This window comes from Hyalella azteca, unplaced genomic scaffold (assembly GCF_000764305.2).
Source record: "Hyalella azteca isolate HAZT.00-mixed unplaced genomic scaffold, Hazt_2.0.2 contig1718, whole genome shotgun sequence".
In the NCBI taxonomy this organism is placed as follows: domain Eukaryota; kingdom Metazoa; phylum Arthropoda; class Malacostraca; order Amphipoda; family Hyalellidae; genus Hyalella; species Hyalella azteca.
In genome coordinates this window covers 139,881-161,883 of record NW_025932021.1, presented here as the reverse complement: position 1 = coordinate 161,883, position 22,003 = coordinate 139,881, and the positions used below count along the sequence as shown (strand labels likewise).

Here is a 22,003-nt window from a genome sequence, read left to right as displayed (position 1 = left end):
AATATATACCGCATATCACCTAAAATGAGTTTTATTATCTAGATTTCCTGAAAAGCGAGAACTGATTATTTGTTCATTTATTTTATGAAAATTAATTCAGGATACGAAAAACACGATATGCTACTCATGTCTGAACTCCCTAACCGATTACGAAAATCTAACGCGTAACAATTAATCTCCCTGAATTAGAGAATATATTTTCATGTGCCATCATCATCATCATCATTAACAATTCGGCACAAAATATAGTGTTGTGTCAATTTTTTCCAAAGACTAGCGACCAGTTGTAGCCTCATGTAGGTCGTACGTTATTGTGAAAACGATTAGCTACTCGGCGTATTTCATCCTGTAACATCGATCTCGAGTTAGCAGTATTCCGATTTTTTTGTTCCGAAGCATCGGTAATCTATATTTTGAATTTTTTATAGTTATTAATTTGGAACAGGCAACATACCGTTATAGCTTCACTCGAACAATTTCTAACATTTATTTATTTCACTAACAATTGGTTTGTTTGTAAACATAGCAACCGTCAAGAACGTCGATTGCGAAAAACACAACACACACTACATTTGTGCCTCTCTTATAGTAATTCACTAGTCGAACATAAACATGATAAAAAAATGTTTACATAAAACTGTAAACTTGTAATCAATGAACTATCTCGAATGAGCTGGTCGCGCATTCGACCTGTTGCGCCACTGTTAAAAAATTTTCGCAGGAATTCCTACAATTTATTTATGAATTTCACTGTCAAGAGCTTTTACATTGAATTATGAATGAGAACATTCTTCATACTTTAAACTCAAGGAAACACTCAACAAAGTTAAGTAGAAGCTCAGAGACTAATTATCTGCTTTGTCAAAATCGATCCTTAGTCGCCCATATGTCACATCAAGTGTCTGAGAAGGCGAAACTCTCAGACTTCAACTGAAATGTTTGCTGTTGCCGCGAAGGCCTTGCACGTGACGGGGCTGTTGCTCGTCGTGAACTGGACTGCGATGATGACGTAGGTCAGCGCGATGGATCCCATCTGGACAAACTTTCCTGATTTAATTCGAAGAGCGCGGCAAAATTATCCATGCTGAGATATGCTCAAGTTACAGTTTGAATATTGACGATGAAAGAAAAAGGTGACAAATATTAGTTAAACCTTTCAGAAAACTTGTGCAATAGTGATTTTACTGTTTAGCGCATTTTCTCATTTATGGAAAAGATGCACTATTGTGCTCGCCATGTCCGTCCGTCCATCCGTCTGTCCGTCCGTTACTTCACGTTTTCGTCGACGATAAAATGCGCTCCCTGTCACTCACTGCAGTGAGTACTGAGTTATATTTTTTTAGAATGGCCAAAGAAAAAGAGGTAAACGGATGATTTTGTACATTTTGAATGGTATTAAGGCAATCAATCAATCGAACTGAATAACCTACGTATTTTTTTATTATATGTTAAATTCAAGTTTTTTAAATTACTGGAAAATTACTAAGCTATGTATATTTTTGGTTCAATGAGATGGAATTAGGCACTGAAATAGGCAGCAAAATCCATTGAAGGCAATTTCAATTTCACTAAGAATTTGAACGAGATATTGAATCGTTTCACTTTTACTGTGCTTGCGTTAGACGTTAGCAGTCGAGAGATTGAGGAAAATATATATGTCGCCTGAGTGATCATTAAATTCAGGTATTTTACAAAAACTTTCATTATTTTATCAGAATATTGTAAGGGATTGAAATCATAGTTATTTATGTATCAGCGTATTGACTGTATAATTTGTTTATAGTCCAGAATTTTAAATTGTCATTTTAGTTTAGAGTTTACGGAAGGCTAAGGGGCAAGGGCGGAAGGATGAGGTGGTAGGGTTATTGTGTCGTGGAAAGCCGGAGCGGAGGTATGTGCTGTGTTAGGATGTCAATATGTAAATATTTATGTGAATAGATCTGATACGGAATAGAAATGTAATTATTTAGAGTTTATAGGTATGCTAATGTTTGTTTTCTATCGGTTATTTATATATTTTTATTTGTACTTTTAGGAAAGCCTCAAATGCCGACCTGAATCTCAAATGTCAGGATTCAAAACTTGAATTCAAGAAGCGACTCAAGAGGAAAGAATGCAACGATGTATAACATTTATATGTAATCATTTTTTACAATAAGTTTACTACAACACGTTGATTATTTATTTGAAAGTGTGGTGCAATAAAGTGTTTAAATTATCGCGCATTAGTGACTAAACCTATACGATCATGTAGGCTAGTCATGCAGAGAGCCCCAACAATATGAAGATGCTATTATAAATCAACATTTGAAAGAAATTTGTGGTCTACACGCTTAGTTGATTTCCCGGCGTCAAACCCAAATAAAAATTAAGGGTGGAGCACCGATGATAATAGGTGGCGATAGTAGATTATAGGTGGCGTAACGGTGGGTGGCCAGATCTGCCGAAAATCGACAATAAAACACCAATAAATCGAAAGAGTGGCGAGTATAGGTGGGAGTCATCGATGAATCATCGATGATTTGTAGGGTCTGAAACATCTATGGCTCATTGCAGACAAATCTCTTGTGAGCCACCGATAACCGTTTGCCCAAACTGCACAGTGCACGAAGGTATTTGCCAATGTAATTTATCCAACGTAGAGAAGTGTTTTTGGGTTGCAGGTCATTCAAGATTAAGACGAAACCATGACTTGTGCTTGGCGTTCTGGCGTTCGTTCGGCGTTCTGAGACGAAACGCTCTGTGTGCTTGGCATTTAAGATTAAGTTCTGTTAAGAAAATTTAGCGAAAATTTAGCGTGAATTCAGTAGGTATGAGTAAAACTGACAGATAGACAAGGTGTTCACAAATTTTCCAAACTAAAGTGAAGCCACTGGGCATGTATCACACTGCTTCTGATATAAATTGTCCGCAGAACACTGGAAAATTTTTGTCGCAAAAACTAGTTTCTCAAAAGATGACAGCGAATCCAATTTTTTATGTTCACATGAGATATTGAGTAAATTTATTACGAATTTTGCGTATACGCCAACTGGCTGTGTTGAAAATATTGCGATCAATTCAGACTAATTATTGTATCATTAAGTATAAATTGCATGGATCGATTGAGTGTGTTATATAATATTGACAATATTCTCAAATCACCACATTTATCTAAACTCTAAAGCCACGTCGACGTAGTCTGTAAAGGAAAGGCATCTCTAAAGCACAGCGGCTAGGCGGCTTCCAAGCACAGCGAGCAGTCGAGCAAGCACACGTTCACTCGAGTTGGGTTTACGGGAGTCGGCGTTGAGCTACCTACTAATCTTACTAATCTTAACTATGACCTGCTTCCTAATAATCTTTACCATGTCCTGCTTGAAATATGTGCTTTCCGGGTTATTTTTTCGTCAAAAAAGTATCATTTTTACGCAGAGGGATACGAATAAAAATTCGTCTTTCTATCGCTTACTAGAGTGGTCCTGGTATCTTTTGTACGCAAAAGATTGAAGATTATGCAAGAGAAAAATAGTGGCACGAAGTGGAGCAGGTAATTCACGCCTGAAATTTCAAAATAATCGAGTGATATGAATTCTTAATTCACGCAAGAATATTCTTTATAAAATATTTCGAATCAAACAGCTGTCAAAATCGGTGTAATGTTCACATTATGAAACTTCGATGCTTATTAAGCATTTTTCCGTAGCCTTTATTCTGAGCTGAACCATAGTTCGTTACGAATAAACGGAGTTTGTTTCAGTGGCTGTTTATTTGAATGTAGCAGCATGTTCAAATATAATTATTGATGGAACCATCTAATTATCACGGTGGTAGCACTAACTTGAAAACTTCTGTAATTCGATGAAATTAAAACTTGCAATACTTCAGTCAAATATTTTAAAATTACTCAAGAGGCTAGTCCTCTCCTATAGCTCAACGGTAGAGGCTCTGCTTCGCGTGTGGGAGACCGGAGTTCGAATCCTGCAGGCATGGAGTTTCTTCAACTCGATTTCTCACGAGGTATGTGTATGGTACTCTGAAAATTTGTTCCTGCTACATGTCCGACATTGTTACTTGTACTATAATGGTAGATCTATGTACGCAGCCCTTACAACGCTGATTGTGTGGAACTATGTCAGTAAATACATAAGCATCGGATTAGAAACTAAATTAAAATTTTTTTACGACTTCATTTTAAAAAGTGGCCATCTGTGGCTCGTCAATGTGCCACTGGTGCCAATGGGTAGTTATTTGCGGAAGAAGAGCTTTACGGGTAGGGGGGCCATAGGCAGGTTATAAGTATGGTAAAGGTGGTGCACGCCACCCTTAATTCACTATATAAATCATAGCTGCTCCACCTATGGCGTCCGCCTATTGCCATCTTAAAAACATAGGTGCTCCACTCATAATTTTTATTTGGGAAATGAATGCATATAGCAGATGACAAAAGCACGTACATTTACCAATCGGTATATGCGTAAGGTGAGAAATATGTGATTTCAATATTAAAATGAATAGTGTTTGCAAATGTTTTTAAGTAGCTTACAGTAACAATCTTCAACCCATGACAATAATTTAGCCCTCATCGCTCACCGACAGCAGGCAGTGTCGGCCCAACTCGAAGAGACCGAAGACTGAGAAGCGCGGCATGCTCTTGAGCTCAGCCTTGATGCCGCGTAGCTGCCACACCATCTGCAACCGTAGCGAAATTTAGGAATTATTGTTTTACTCGACATCAGACGTGATGGCTTTAGGAATAAGGATTCGTTGCAAACATAACGGCCACATTATAAACGCTACAAAGATGGCTATTGCATATTAGAGACGGCACAGATTTTTCAGTGCTCGGACCTACGACTCGCTGCTCGTCTCCGTGCGTTTCACACCTCAACCACGGCGAGTCTACAAAGACTACTACATCAAGCTTTCAATAACCGTCTCCTTGGCCGTGCATCTTGGGGCTACATGATTTACTGAATGGCGGTGCTCGTATTCGATATGACGTGTTCTGAATGTTCTAACGTCATTGCAAATCGCTCACAAGAATTATCATCGCCCTGCCATTAAATCTGTAAAATTCAGTTCACATTTAACATCTCAACCTGATCTATGAATTCAAATTAGTCACTTGTGACCATTGTCAGTAAGATGTCGAATGCAAATTTTAGGTACGTGCCTCTGATTTCTGCTGTTCCAAGCGACCCGCTGCAGCCGTTAGCTTCCTGACCCGCTGCACTCTCTCCTCACACTGAAAAACATGGAAACATTTTTATAATAACGATGCGAATGCTTTAACTAATTACTGCCTATGCTAGACATAAGTTCACGCACTCCTAGAAGCTTTACATCAATGCAGCTGATAGAAGGAAATCCTCATTGGAAACCTGAGTTTCGAATAATAATTTATCACTATATACATCTCTAATTCATAGACGGTTTTTCTGAGCGTGACACTAAAGCTCGTCTGACTGTTTTAACATAGGAATATTAGTTGATAAAGACATTGGAACACTGTCTATTTATTTGATGTAACATCTATTTAATGGAACGAACCCCGTGTGTAATGTTTTTCGCATTTGTCTTAATGTTCGTTGGGAAAAAACACACTTGATTTTCGGGCAAAGAAAAAACTCACCACTTTTAGGTACTCAGTTTGGCAGTCGAGGATAAGGTATAACTGCAAAATAGTTGGAAATGTGAAGAAAACAGCATTCAGGGTCGTATTATGCGATCTTGTGTCAACAAGGGCAAAGAGAACCGCCAGCACCAACTCGTACTGGTCGAAAACGATCGCTCCAAGGACAACGCCTGAAAACGCCTTTTGAGTGTCTTTTACGACGCGACGAATCTTCATCACGCGAATTCTGACTGTGGCCAGAGCAAGCTTGGCTTGTACTTCGGTTCTGTTGTCGGAATATTTTCCAAGCTTCCCAAATGGAACACGACTTGTAGCATTCATCAAATCAATTGTAAGAAGTTTCATTAATGAGTGGAAAATAAAGGGGAGTCCAACGTAGGATAAGTAAATCAAATTATTTCCACAATTGACGAAGAGTATGTACATCGTTGCTGCTTGTTGATAACTGTAATGTTGATAGCTGTAAATCCATTGTTGGCAAACAGCAGTGCCAATTATTCCCAACGCGATATATTGTGACTTGCTAACTGAATTTAGCGTTGATGATGAAATTTTCAGATATCGCATTATTCTCGCGAAGGCCTTGCACGTGACGGGGCTGTTGCTCGTCGTGAACTGGACTGCGATGATGACGTAGGTGAGCGCGATGGATCCCATCTGGACAGAGGGTAATGAATTAGCAAAAGTAAAGCATCTAAAATTATTCAAGCTAGCATTTGCTGAGATTGCAGCTGGCTCCTTAACAATGAAAAACATTCTGCATGAATGGTTGTTTAACTGTTCGGAGGGCCCGAACAAAAGCAATTTACCTGTATTGGAGCAGAACTTCGTTCATTAAAAAGGTGTTAACTGAGTAATTTTTGTTAAATATTATTACGGGGAATAAATCCGATGAGATCTTGAATCGTTGTTCAATATTAATGATATAATTAATTATATTATAAATATCACTAATCATGTTTATAATTAAATCAAGAGCAGTAGAATAATAAAACCAACGCAAGAATCTACATATGTGGGCATTGCATGGAAGAAATATTCTCATTGTTTGCGTGAGTGCTCGATAAATGTGCCCTTTAAAATTTCTTAGAAGCGTCCACGCCACAAATATCTTAACAAAAATATGAGAGTAATTTAATCCTGAACAATTAGTTGATGCTAAAATAAGGGCTTGCGCAATATACATAGAACCCAAAATTTGTTCGAATTATCGCAATAAATTTGTGTGTATCTTTGATTTTGTGAGCCGTTTCACTTTATTTGCACAGGACGTCGGTATTAGAATTTTGTTTGTTTATTTTAGCTATTATGAATATTTTAATACCATGAGAAGCATATGATTTTCAATATTGAAACAAACAGTATTCTATAGAACTTATTTGACTAGCTATTCTAACACTACCAAGATCTGGACAATAATGTAGATGGCCCCGAGTACAGCGCTCACCGACAGCAGGCAGTGCCGGCCCAACTCGAAGAGACCGAAGACCGAGAAGCGCGGCATGCTCTTGAGCCCAGCCTTGATGCCGCGCAGCTGCCACACCGTCTGCAACCGCGATGCAGTTTGCAAAAAAATACAATTCCTATGCTCTAGTGAATCATAGGACAGTTGTAAACAATACAAATAATCTCTATTAGGTAATCGTAGTGCAGTTTCAAAGTATATATTTAGTACGTGGTCGGGCGTTTGCGTGTCGGAATATCGTAGCGTACTTGTAACAATACAATTACTTAACAAAGAGTTTATGGAAGTCGGTTACTGATTAACACTGTTTAATTGAGTACTTGCGTTGTCAGTGACTCCTAATCCAACAAGCGTTTCAACAAATTGGATTTTTAATTTTTTTAAGTTCATCCGGCGTGATCAGTTTGGCATCTTTATGCAGCATATACGAGTGCATATATGAATTTCATATCATTTTATATTCAGGTTGACCATTGGATCGTCACAAGTTTGGCTGTGCCATGATATATAGAATTCAAAGTCTATACCACTGTTTTTCATCCCTTATCGTCTCTGACAATAAATACAAGCATTTTAGGTTCTCGCCTTCCAGTTCTGCGTTCCCGTGCATCCCGCTGCTGCAGTCAGCCTTGTGACCCGTTTCACTCCCTCCTCACACTGGAAAAAAGTTAAGGGTTATTATTCATTACGATTACTATTAATAATTTCCTCTTGTTGTTACGGAAATATTCCAGCCGTGCTATATAAGCCTGATCTCGGAGTTTGCACGTCGAGTGCAGAGTGATATCAGCCAGAATAAAATACTATTAATAAAATAAGTTCAATGATCCGGATGTACTCAATGTAAAATTCCGAATCCACCCTCGATTCTTTTGAGCTACTCTCTAATTGTTCAAGCACGATTCTATCATATCCATCAGTACAATACTCATGTTCTACCCTTTCCGTAATGATGATAAGGCTAGCTTTTATGGAAAGACTTTTAGTTTGCCTGATTAAAACAATGGACATTTTTGCAAAAAAAGGAACACATACTAAGTCGGAAATTGTTTTTGAAGGGGAAATTTTTCTTTTTTTAACAGGCGTGGCTAGTTCTACATCATCGGCACTTCACATAGCTGCGGTCTAATGGTGAACGGTCTTTTCCATAAACTAAATATTAATTACTGTTATATTCAGAAGGCTTGACTAGCTCACGTTTCAATAATGTTGCGAAAGTGAAATGAATTTTTTTATCATAGACATTACCCACCACTTTGAGGTACTCAGTTTGGGAGTCGAGGATGAGATATAACTGTAACGCAGTAGGAAATGTGTAGAAAAGCGAAGATATAACTGAATTTTGTGATATTGTGTCATAAGAGGCAAATAGCACTGCAAGCACTAACTGATATTGGTCTATCGCGATCACTCCGAGGACAACGCCCGAAAATGCTTTTTGGGTTTCAGTTATGACTCGACGAATCCTGATCAAGTTAATCCAGATATTAGCCAGGTCACGCTCGACGAAGTCTTCGTTTGCGTCGTCTTGAAATTGCTGGGCTTCAAAACATGTATTATTCTTCCAATAAATAATATGACTTGTCGACTGCCTCAAATCCAGTGTAAAAAGCTTTATCAGGGAATGAAAAATAAATGGGAGTCCTAAGTATGATATGTATATTAAATTTGATGCGCAGCCCAAGATGAACTTGGACATCGAAACTGCATAATGATCCATTGATGATCTGTAAATTTGTTGACACACAGTGATGACAATTAATCCAGCTGATATATACTGAGATCTGCTAACGGACTTGGGACTTGTTGAGGAATCGTTTAAGTATCGCACAATTCTGACGACGTGAGCGCTCGACGTTAAGAAATGAAACGAGATCAACATCATCATGCCGTAATAAAAAAGTCCGTATAGATCGCGTATCATGAAATATACATCAGATTTGTTTTTCGAATAACCGTTAACCACGTCTGTTATTCTGCACGCAACCGAAATGAAGATAAGATTTTGCATGGAAATGCTGAAGCCGAGACGAACTTGCGACTTCACACAGTTTCCATTGTTGCACTTATAAGGAGCGAGACCCAGCGCCCGCATGAGGCGAAGTGACCACAGGAGCATACTTTTCATTTCACATTGCAACGCCATCATTATTACGGCTCAATGAATACAAACGGAAGTGAGAAAAATTTTTCTTCACGTTATTCATAAATGTTATGTTAGATCAACGGTCAGGAGATGTAATTTCACATTCAAATTTTATTCATAGCGGCAATTCAAACGTCGAGCAAGATTTTTAATGACGGCATTTGGAGCCCGGGAAAGCACTTCACAGCAGACATCCTTTCATTTCACGAGTCTGAAACACTTTCAAACGCCCCCTGAGTTTTCGTAGTGTGATGTGCAAACATGATTGCTTATTGCGCCGGCATTGTAAATATTCTCTTACCGCGAATCGTGCATAGCCTACAACTGATTAAACTATCGGGAATTTTAGCCTATGGTTCTTAGAGGTTCTTAGATATTCGTACATGAATTGAAAAACTTTCATGTGCCCTGTTATTTCATTTGAAACAAACAAGTAGACATTTTCCTCCGACAAAAAAAAAAATGAACGAACAATGCTCCAATATAGTTAAGTGTTCCGATCGCACATTTAATAATCTATTGTACAGTGGTGAATTTTGATATGAATGAAATCTTGCGATGGCACATTAATGTTGTATACACTTTAGACAAGAACTGGATCCATACTGCACGGCGACATTTCTCTTCAAAGTCAAGCTCAGAAATGACAGTTTTTGTCAATTTTGAACGGCGCTTGCCGTATTCTCTCTGAAGCAATTTGGGTCGACATCAGTCGTGCCCGTCACCAACTGCCTACATGCGAATCGGGCATGTAACATGTATGCGAAAGTCGATTGCCAGTATATTATTCTCTTTCAACTAAAACATGACTCCACCTACAAAATCAATCATGAATATGCAGTTACGTTAAACCGAAAAATGCACATTTGTCAGTCATGACTGTCGCTTCCATTGCCAGTCCAACTAGAGAAAAGACTACAGAATTGATACCAGAGAAGTTGAGTACAATGCTCAAAGCATAATCATGACCAATATAAACTGCTAGAAGACTATGACGCAAAATTACAAAGAATCAAACCTGCGACATGAAATCGACTTATTGTACGTCGGATATTATTTGAGGTCATGCTTGTGTCTTTTAGATTTGATTTTGGTTTGTTCTTGGTGTGTGTGTTTGTGAAGTAAGACAATATTTAGTTTAACTTATTCAAACGTTGCAGAAAATAGTTGGTCACCTGAAAATCTAAAAGACTACATTCTAAAATTTGAGATTTGTGACAATGGGCAAGTTGTGGAATGAATTCGATGAAACATTCTACTCCTTATTTGGAATCTAATACTTAAAGTTCAAACCATAAACTAAATTGATGAATATGCGGCAAATTGAATACAAACACACGTCTATGGCATAAATTATTTTTATCGACATGCAAGGCCATTATTTTGTTTTGGTGCCGTCAACATTGACGCTTCGGAATCAACTTGTTAGTGAGATGAATACAACGTGCGCGTCTGAGCAAACTGTTGATTGATCGGCTGTAGGCAGACAAGACCTGCCCCACTGTTTACTGGGGTCAGAATTAAATAAAGTCTTTTTCATAATAAACATTCCTTTCTTGTAGAGTTTATTCGTTTAATTTAGATAATTTAAAACACGTGAAAATTAAGATTAAAACCATTTGGCTTCAAATTTAACTAAAATCTCTTTATCAGAAGCAATATATGACGAACTAAAATTCAGACAGAAATGGAGTAACCTTGCTAGTTGCTTTGTCATCAGGCCTTTCTTATATGTTATCATTATAAGTGAAGAAGTTACACGATTCCTACTAATCGTTATGATCACACTGCGTTATTGGGGCGCTGCGTTATTGGGCAGTTATGAGTGTTTTTAAAGCATATTAGCGGTTGGGTTTACCAATAAAGTGAGAAATTCAGCCACAAATCTCACTGCGTAAGGTTCCATGAACACATGATTCAGCGCCTCAATTTAGTGGGTGTTCGCGTGTCCAGTACAGGGAACGACGTCAAAAATAAGGTTAATTGACAGAAATTTTTGGAGCAGCCGTGATGCCGTGTCTATTAAAAAAAAACTTCTCGTTCAGATTCGATGAAACAAGCGTAGTTAGCAAGCAAGCCTTCATGAAAAATAGGATGTCTAATTCAAATGAGTTGTCAATTGCTTTTTGGGGGCTCAGGTTAATTGCCTTCAAGACGGTTTTTTCAGATACGCAAATTATGGATTAGTTAATTAGATGCAGGTATGTGGTTACTGTATTTACCTCCATGAAGAATGAATTCCATATTCTATTGTATATATTGCTGAATATGTGAATTAGAATTCACATTAACTCTCATCAAGCTGCACAGCTACAGACCAATAGAAGTTGGATGATATTTTTATGTAGTCAATCCTCGATCAGTAGTCCTCAAATTCTCGAATAAAATTTAGAATGTTTATAAAAGTAAATAAACCATCTCATGCATGTCCTGTAGACGCAGATGGAGATCTGTCGTGCTTCTATTGAGCATAGAATGAAGACTAAAATCTGGCAGCGTGAGAACCGAAATAGTTTTGAAGAGCTTTGAAATTTTGCCACTGGATTCAAAATAATATTAGTGAATTCAAAGAAAACTTACCATATTTGAACGACCTATGACCAATCTCTGGCAAAGGACGAACAAACGAGAAAATAATCGAATCCCTATATACCAACGCCTGTTTTTTCACTTCATTTAAAACTTCTTGCATTTCCCAACTAAAATTTATTCAGTCGTATAAATCTCAGAGTGGTTTATATTTTATTTAAAATAAAGTTAAGGTACAAAATAAGGCTTCGTAATCTCAGCGCAAAGTAATAAATACCAAATACCAAAAGCTCCTAAGGATTAAACGGATTCCATTATTAATTCTTCTCCTAGGAAGATATATTAGAAGACTCAATAAGACATCATGTTTGTTCATTACACTATGTAAACTCGTTATTAGTGATGTTAATGACCTCAGGGACTCGCAAGTTCCAATCATGTGTTCGCTGAGTCGTCATTGGTAGTGATGCTCGAGGTGACCTGCTTCGCCCTGCATGCTCCCGGCTCCTCATCAAAGCCTAGAGACGAAGTTCTAAATCACAATTAAAGAATCCAAGTTAAACGATAAATTCTATTGACTCCTAACATGAAAAATTGAATCAAAATCGTATTTGCTCTGGTAATAGTTAATCATCAAGCTTGTAATTATGACCGGGCCAAAATACGGAATGCAGAGAATGCTTCTGTGGTCATTCCTCATCCTGCGGTCGCTGGGTCTCGCTCCTTATGTGAACGTAAACGGACGCTGCAAGAAGTCGCAAGTCTACATGGGCATCGGCATCGCCATACAAACTGTCGTGTTCAGTTCTGCGGCGTACGGACTGATAGAAATGATTAATATTTTTCCAGTAATGAAATCTGAGGTTTACACTATGGCTCTGTGGTTATATGCACCCTTTTATAACGGCATGATGATGTTGGTCTCCTTTCATTTCATAACTTCGAGCGCTCACGTCGTCAGAATTGTGCGATACTTAAACGGTTCCTCAACAAGTCCCAAGTCCGTTAGCAAGTCACAATATATATTAGCTGCATTGATTGTCATAACGACGTGCCAATTACTTTATTCGGCAGCGATGAGCAAATATGCCTCCAAAAAGTTAATGCACTCGCTTCTCGTAACTAGTGGACAAACTTTGATCCAATTATGTTATTTGGGACTGCCTTTCATATTATATTCTTTAATGAAGCTTCTTGCGGTAGAATTGAGGCAATCAACAAGTCTTTTCCTCATTCAAAAGCATAATAGATTTTCTGATACTCATAAATATCTTGCCAAACGAACCGAAGAACTCGCCGAGCCTGATCTTGCCAACGTCAGAATAAGCGTGATGAAAATTCGTCGCGCCGCAATTGCAACTCACAAGGCGTTTTCGGGCGTTGTCCTGGGAGCAATAGTTTTCGGTCAGTACCAGGTAGTGCTTGCAGTTCTCTTCGCGTTGTTGAACAGAAGTCGTGGAAATTCTGCAGTGACTGCGCTTTTCTTCACATTTCCAACTGCCTTACAGTTATACCTGCTCCTCGATTCCCAGACTGAGTACCTCAAAGTGGTGAGTCATCTTTAGGCGCACGAAAATTTAGCTCATCTCACTTTCCAAACATTAACAAAATAAATACGGAAGGACAATTTTTCGCAAATATTTTCCAATAAATTAAGTGGGAGATATTTGTCAGAAGAAGTTGTGATGTTGGCTGGAAAATGTTAACGGCATTCTTTTTGGTCTGATAAACATAAATACGCATATGCAGCGCATTGACTGTGAACTCTGTAATGGTCCATGTTATTTCATAAATAATTGGTTCGAGTATATTAGATATTTTTTTCGTAAACCCTAAAACAATTCGGGATGTTATACCTTGTATACAAGTAACACTCTAATGTATACGTAGATCACTAATCATGTAGTTGGTACAATGGTCGCACGATATATTCGCTCTTAATTTTCAATAAATCCAAAAAGTAGAAAGACATTCTCAAGACAGGAAATGTGTCATTTTACACTAAAATAATAGTATGCTATAGTAATTCCCAATGTCTTTTTATGCAGTTAAGCTTTAAAATTTTATCGTGAAATAACAACTCAGGCAATGAGAAAAATTCCGACTCTCACGTTCCGAATTATTCGGCTTACATCGGGCTTATGAACTCCGCTTTTACGCTTCTTGTCCAACAGAAATTTTCTGTTCCACCAAAGATCATAACACAGTATAATTTATTAATTTATAATAACACTCAAAATACTTTCCAGTGCGAGGAGAGAGTGAAACGGGTCAGGAAGCTGACAGCGGCAGCGGGCCAAATGGGGCCGCAGAACTGGAAGGTGAGAACGACATCAAATCCACGTGAGTGATGTATAAGAGAAATGAAACACTAGGAGGAAGTAATCTTATCCAGCTAAATATTTATTGAAAGATGACCTGAGCGTGAAAAAGGAGCGCTAAAACTTGATTGCAAACTTAGCCCTCGATCCTTAATTAACGAATTTATCATATGAGAAATAAACAATCCTAAATATAATATAAGCACTTGTCACGCTATCAAAAGCTAATAATTCAACAAATAAACGGATCACAAAATTATTCATTTGTGTAACATTTTTCATTATCCAATATCCATCAGCCATCAAATCTAATGCCACGTAATTTTTTCACCACCAGGCAGTGTGGCAGCTACACGCCATAAAGGCTGAGCTCAAGAGCATGCCGCGCTTCTTTGTCTTTGGACTCTTCGAGTTGAGCCGACGCTGCCTGCTGTCGGTGAGCGCTGCACTCGTTGCCGTCCAAATAATTTAACAGAGATAAGTCCATGCTAATGTAAATGCTAATACAGATTACTTAGTGTTTACAGTTCAAAGTACTTGTACTTTTAGATTTTCGCTGCATAACAAAATTTATGAGCAAACGCCGACTCGTCGTAGCATGTGATCGGTAATTTCCAATCTAAAATAAATAAAATGGCAATAAGTCCAGCAGCTATCTCAATCAATCGTCAGTTATGTAAAGGTCGGGTCCCAAAGGCTGGATCCCTTGTGAATCAAGTCACGAAAAATTCAAGAAACGGCAACAGGCCATGGGCCTATTTCTTCAGTGACACTTCTATTCTATTCTAAAGGAGAATTTATTGCAAAGAAAGTCCTAAAAAAAATTCACTATATTTTCAATGAAAACGTTTTGCAGTTCAGTTGTGTCATCACTTCAAAATTCATTATTACGTGTATCACCGGACGAGTTAATTTTCACATTATATAAAGAGAGACACAGACAATTATGAATATGTAATACGAAATATTGTAAAACAGTTTTAATTAAGAATCCCATTTGCCGCATTTAAATGAGCGCCGCCACGCCGAACGGTGGAGCATTCTTATGTCCAATAGCGATTTGTTATAAATTGTAGCTTTCCTCACCGATGCTTCAGGCATGAGAATTTTGGAATCCATGCATATTTCGTAACGAAAATTTTACATTAATTACTCTGATTTGTCTTATCCGCTTATTATTGTGAATGAATAAGATTTTACGTTACTTTGCCTATTTTTAATGGTAGAGTTAGTTCGTACATACTTGTGTTATTTTATTGTCAATTTATGATGGAACTGCTGTCAAAAGCGTTATAAATGAATATATGACAATATTTTCTTTTTAATTCTTCGCTTTCCCGTTCTTCGTTAATGGGTGATTTAAGCAATCAATTCGTTTCAACACTTCTAATATCTTCCATCTTTTGATTTGATCACATGAACGACTAAATCAAGTGATTCACACTCTCGTAAAACTTGATAATGACGTACAAACTGAAGCAATACTTCACTACAAGGATATTGTTCGCTGCTCATGTTTCTGTTATCGTGCATCATGCGAACGTGAAGTTATATGAAATTCCCACTCCAATTTAAGAAATAAGTTGTTTTCTAATTTTCCCGTATTTATATAGGATATTTTTGTAACTAACTGAACGAGAGTTTTCAATGTAATGAATGATATTCAATCTGTAAAGTCTCTAGATTGATTGTTCACCAGGGTTCCAACTAGAATTACTCTCAATATTTTTATAGTGACATTAAGAATGATATAGCGAAAATGTGCAGGATTCTAAAAATCAAACTATAACACATTTTCAACGCAATTATATGACTAAATCTGCAAGAAAAACAAAGAAATCACTTTAGCCGATCTTTTCGAATGGTTAGAGCCAAAAAATCCTTTAACACCAAAAAATATACGGCCGAACATTTTTTTAATGATGCATGAGTTTACGTCCTCTGTCCAGATGGGATCCATCGCGCTTACCTACGTCATCATCGCAGTCCAGTTCACGACGAGCAACAGCCCCGTCACGTGCAAGGCCTTCGCGGCAACAGCAAACCTTTCAGCTGAAGTCTGAGAGTTACTTGCAAGAATCTGCGAGCGCTTGAGCTGGCTAACAAAAATGTAAAACGTCGAGTAACTTTCGTGGAATTATGCACTTAATTGTTTATTAGTTATACACTTTAAGTGCACAATTCCATTTAATTGTTTAATTGTATAATGCACTTTCATGGAATAATGCACTTAATAAGCTTTCATATCTTTATTCCACGTATATTACCGTCCACGTATATTACCACGTCCACGTATATTACCACGTCCACGTATATTACCGTCCACGTAGCGTACAAGAAATTCCGCATTTCGAGAATAACCTTCCATAAAATTATTCAGAACTAATCACCAAGAAAGCTAAAGAATTAAACGCTTCAATGAAACCTTCTATTTAAAACTCTGAAATGCATCGCATCAACTTCACGGAGATACGTCTCGATACATGGCGCCCTACTGCGTAGCCTAGCTATACTGGCTTCACTGGTTTGTCAACTCTCTGTTTATCAAAGTTCCAACGGAAGAAACTTCAGATCACTGTTAAGCATGTCGGTTCACGGGAAACGCATTCCGGTCAATCAAATCCTAAAGAGATTCAGCTTGTTCCTTCTGGCAAATGTACATCCCAATCGGTCTTCTGGGCTCCTGATAACAAAATCTCTCCACAAATCAATGACGTAGCCATGGATCGATCGTGCTCTCGGTCCGGCCTCATGTCAAAACTAAACGTTACCCGTCCTTGATATACTGGTGCAATGTGATGATAATTCAATTGTCACTGAAGTTTAACGTAAGCCTACGGATGTCGGAAAGATGCTTAGCGATGTAAGTGACTGTCCCTAGCACTACAAAACGAACATCACATGTGCCTTCGATCGTGAAATGAGCATTCAAGAAAAATTCATTCCCCAGCGGTATGAGAACTGAACTGTAGACCTGTATACGAACTTAAGGCAAAAATAAGCTTGTGAATCAACTAATTGGCACCCTAATTTACTATTTATAGCTCGACCAGAACCGAGCTGAAAGTAAACACGCACCAACCAGTTATATCACGACCATGCATTTACTATACCATGATCCGATGAAACACAAGGTTATAAGGCTGAACAGGTCCTACAGTTAGTCTCGCAAAATGACATCAGAATCATACAACAAATAATAAATTCAAAATTTTACTTTTCCGCGGAATTAATTGTAACTAGCACGAGCAACAATGGTGTTTACTAATTAGCTTGCAATATAAAAGTTGTAAACATCGTTTATATGTAAACTAGTGTTTTGTTTTATATGCTCGTACCGGTATCTGTTTAACATCATCTACTTGAATCGCCGTCTCACTTGCCACCTACAGTCATGAGTGCAGAGAGACCACTTGAGAGAGGTTCGCGATGAGACCATCACCAGCACGGTCCTGGAATATCTTGCACCAGCGTCGTCTTGTGGTGCCTGGTCGCAATAAATTAAGGCTCTCGTCATTAGGATGAGTCATCAGCTGTCGAATTGCAACAACCGAATCCGCCGGAACTTTAACATTCAAATTATTTCAGTGATTGATTTTAAATCCTGTTTTTACTCTACGTGTTTAATTCACAATACTTGAAGTAATTTTGCTTTATTATTAAGTATTATGTCGTTCAAGAATCTCAATTACACGCGTTGAGAACTGTTCGTTTCACTCGACAATGAACTATTCCCGTTTCATCATGGACAAAGTATTTTCGATGAAACTGAATTTCCATAAAAGCTCTACCTTTCATTTTACTGGAAAAAGTTACTAACAATAAATAGTTACAAAACTTATTAGGCTGAATTCACATAGTGAAATATGAATGATGTATAATTTCCGATGATAACTTCCTACGCCTGCCAGTTTGAATAATGTTCAAAATAGTCTTCAGAAATCTATTTCGCTCACCTTCACTATTGTTTGAAAGGGAATGTAGAAAATAATTGACGCATGCGCACAAGTTTATGATCATTTTTATAATTTAAGTAAAAGTATCTCTTGAATATATACCGCATATCACCTAAAATGAGTTTTATTATCTAGATTTCCTGAAAAGCGAGAACTGATTATTTGTTCATTTATTTTATGAAAATTAATTCAGGATACGAAAAACACGATATGCTACTCATGTCTGAACTCCCTAACCGATTACGAAAATCTAACGCGTAACAATTAATCTCCCTGAATTAGAGAATATATTTTCATGTGCCATCATCATCATCATCATTAACAATTCGGCACAAAATATAGTGTTGTGTCAATTTTTTCCAAAGACTAGCGACCAGTTGTAGCCTCATGTAGGTCGTACGTTATTGTGAAAACGATTAGCTACTCGGCGTATTTCATCCTGTAACATCGATCTCGAGTTAGCAGTATTCCGATTTTTTTGTTCCGAAGCATCGGTAATCTATATTTTGAATTTTTTATAGTTATTAATTTGGAACAGGCAACATACCGTTATAGCTTCACTCGAACAATTTCTAACATTTATTTATTTCACTAACAATTGGTTTGTTTGTAAACATAGCAACCGTCAAGAACGTCGATTGCGAAAAACACAACACACACTACATTTGTGCCTCTCTTAAAGTAATTCACTAGTCGAACATAAACATGAGAAAAAAAATGTTTACATAAAACTGTAAACTTGTAATCAATGAACTGTCTCGAATGAGCTGGTCGCGCATTCGACCAGTTGCGCCATTGTTAAAAAATCTTTGCAGGAATTCCTACAATTTATTTATGAATTTCACTGTTAAGAGCTTTTACATTGAATTATGAATGAGAACATTTTTCATACTGTAAACTCAAGGAAACACTCAACAAAGTTAAGTAGAAGCTCAGAGACTAATTATCTGCTTTGTCAAAATCGATCCTTAGTCGCCCATATGTCACATCAAGTGTCTGAGAAGGCGAAACTCTCAGACTTCAGCTGAAAAGTTTGCTGTTGCCGCGAAGGCCTTGCACGTGACGGGGCTGTTGCTCGTCGTGAACTGGACTGCGATGATGACGTAGGTAAGCGCGATGGATCCCATCTGGACAAAGTTTCCTCGTTTAATTCTAAGAGCGCGGCAAAATTATCATAGCTGAGATATGCTCAAGTTACAGTTTGAATATTGACGATGAAAGAAAAAGGTGGCAAATATTAGTTAAACCTTTCAGAAAACTTGTGTAATAATGATTTTACTGTTTAGCGCATTTTCTCATTTATGGAAAAGATGCACTATTATGCTCGCTATGTCCGTCCGTCCGTCCGTCCGTCTGTCCGTCCGTCTGTCCGTCCGTCCGTCTGTCCTTCCGTGACTTCACGCTTTCGTCGACGAGAAAATGCGCTCTCTGTCACTCACTGCAGTGAGTACTGAGTTATATTTTTTTAGAATGGCCAAAGAAAAAGAGGTAAATGAATGATTTTGTACATTTTGAATGGTATTAAGGCAATCAATCAATCGAACTGAATAACCTACGTATTTTTTGATTATATGCTAAATTCAAGTTTTTTAAGTTACTGGAAAATTACTAAGCTATGTATATTTTTGGTTCAATGAGTTGGAATTAGGCACTGAAATAGGCAGCAAAATCCATTGAAGGCAATTTTAATTTCACTAAGAATTTGAACGAGATATTGGATCGTGTCATTTTTACTGTGCTTGCGTTAGACGTTAGCAGTCGAGAGATTGAGGAAAATATATATGTCGACTGAGTGATCATTAAATTCGGGTATTAAACATAAATTTTCGCTATTTTATCAGAATATTGTAAGGGATTGAAATCATAGTTATTTATGTATCAGCGTATTGACTGTATAATTTGTTTATAGTCCAGAAATTTAAATTGTCATTTTAGTTTAGAGTTTACGGAAGGCTAAGGGGCAAGGGCGGAATATAATAATAATAATAATAATAATAGCGGTTTCAGCGTTTATTAGGCCTTAGGCCTGTCGCCGATTCTTAACATCGCAGAACATTCACAGCATTCTGCGGTCTTGAACTCGCAACTCACTGCTACAATTCTGCTGTGCTTAACCGCCCGGCCTCCTCGCCGATTCTGACCAGAAACTGGCGCACAGAGCTGGGATCGAACCCGCGCCTCTCTGCGCCAATCTTGGTACTCTGAACTTTAACCACTGGGCCACCCTGCCCAGTGGATGAGGTGGCCACCCTGGAAGGATGAGGTGGTAGGATTATTGTGTCGTGGAAAGCCGGAGCGGAGGTATGTGCTGTGTTAGGATGTCAATATGTAAATATATATGTGAATAGATTTGATACGGAATAGATATGTAATTATTAAGAGTTTATATGCATGTCAATATTTGTATACTATCAGTTATTTATATATTTTTATTTGTACTTTTAGGAAAGCCTCAAATGCTGAACTGAATCTCAAATGTCAATATTCAAAACTTGAATTCAAGAAGCGCCTCAAGAGGAAAGAATGCAACGATGTATAACATTTATATGTGATCATTTTTACAGTAAGTTTACAACACGTTGATTATTTATTTGAAAGTGTGGTGCAATAAAGTGTTTTAATTATCGTGCATTAGTGACTAAACCTATACGATCACGTAGGCTAGTCAGAGAGCCCCAACAATATGAAGATGCTATTATAAATCAACATTTGAAAGAGACTTGTGGTCTACACGCTTAGTTGATTTCCCGGCGTCAAAATGAATTTAGCAGATGACAAAAGCACGTACATTTACCAATTGGTATTTGCGTAAGGTGAGAAATATTTGATTTCAATATTAAAATGAATAGTGTTTGCATATGATTTTAAGTAGCTTACAGTAACAATCTTCAACCCATATCAATAATTAGCCCTCATCGCTCACCGACAGCAGGCAGTGTCGGCCCAACTCAAAGAGGCCGAAGACCGAGAAGCGAGGCATGCTCTTGAGCTCAGCCTTGATGCCGTGAAGCTGCCACATCGCCTGTAGTCGTATAGCGCAGTTAAGGAATTATGGTTTTACTCGACCTCAAACGTGATGGCTTTAGGAATATGGATTCGTTACAAACAAATTGCCCACACTATAAACGCTGCCAAAGATGGCTATTGCATATTAGAGACGCCACAGATTTTACAGAGCTTGAACATACGTCTCCTTGGCCGTGCATCTTGGGGCTACATGATTTACTGAATGGCGGTGCTCGTATTCGATATGACTTGTTCTGAATGTTCTAACGTCATTGCAAATCGCTCACTAGACTTATCATCGCCCTGCCATTGAATCTCTAAAATTCAGCTCATACTCAACTCCTCAAACTGATCAATGAATTCCACTTAGTCATTTGCGACCGTTGTCATTAAAATGTCGAACGCAAATTCTAGGAACGTGCCTCTGCTTTCTGCTGTTCCAAGCGACCCGCTGCCGCTGTTAGCTTCCTGACCCGCTGCACTCCTTCTTCACACTGAAAAACATGGAAACATTTTTATAATAATGGTACGAATGCTCTATCGAATTATTCCATATGTTGGACATAAGTGCACGCACTGCTAGAAGCTTTACATCGATGCAGCTGATAGAAGAAAAACGTCATTGGGAACCTGAGTTTTTAATAACTTTATTACGATTTATATCTCCAATTCAAAGACGGGTTTTCTGAGCTTGACAATAAAGTTCATCTGTCAGTTTTGACATAGGAACATTATTTTACAAAGACATTGAAATATTTTTTTTATTTGATGGAACATCTATTTAATGGAACACTGTGTGAAATGTTGTTATTCGTATTTACCTCTGTGTTCGTTGGCGAAAATAAACTAGTTTTTCGGGCATAGAAATAACTCACCACTTTGAGGTACTCGGTCTGGGAGTCGAGGATAAGGTATAACTGTAAAATAGTTGGAAAGATGTAGAAAATAGCATTCAGGGTCGTA

At 37.8% G+C, this 22,003-nt stretch overlaps 1 long non-coding RNA gene across 1 annotated transcript; it reads right to left on the bottom strand.

Moving 5' to 3' along the window:
• Positions 1 to 947: 947 nt before the first annotated feature.
• Positions 948 to 4,866, bottom strand: LOC125178881. Its single transcript, XR_007157055.1, has 3 exons — positions 4,831 to 4,866; positions 4,573 to 4,671; positions 948 to 1,033 (listed from the first exon to the last, which is right to left on the bottom strand). It is a non-coding gene; the product is annotated as an uncharacterized LOC125178881 (long non-coding RNA).
• Between the last annotated feature and the right edge of the window lie 17,137 nt (positions 4,867 to 22,003).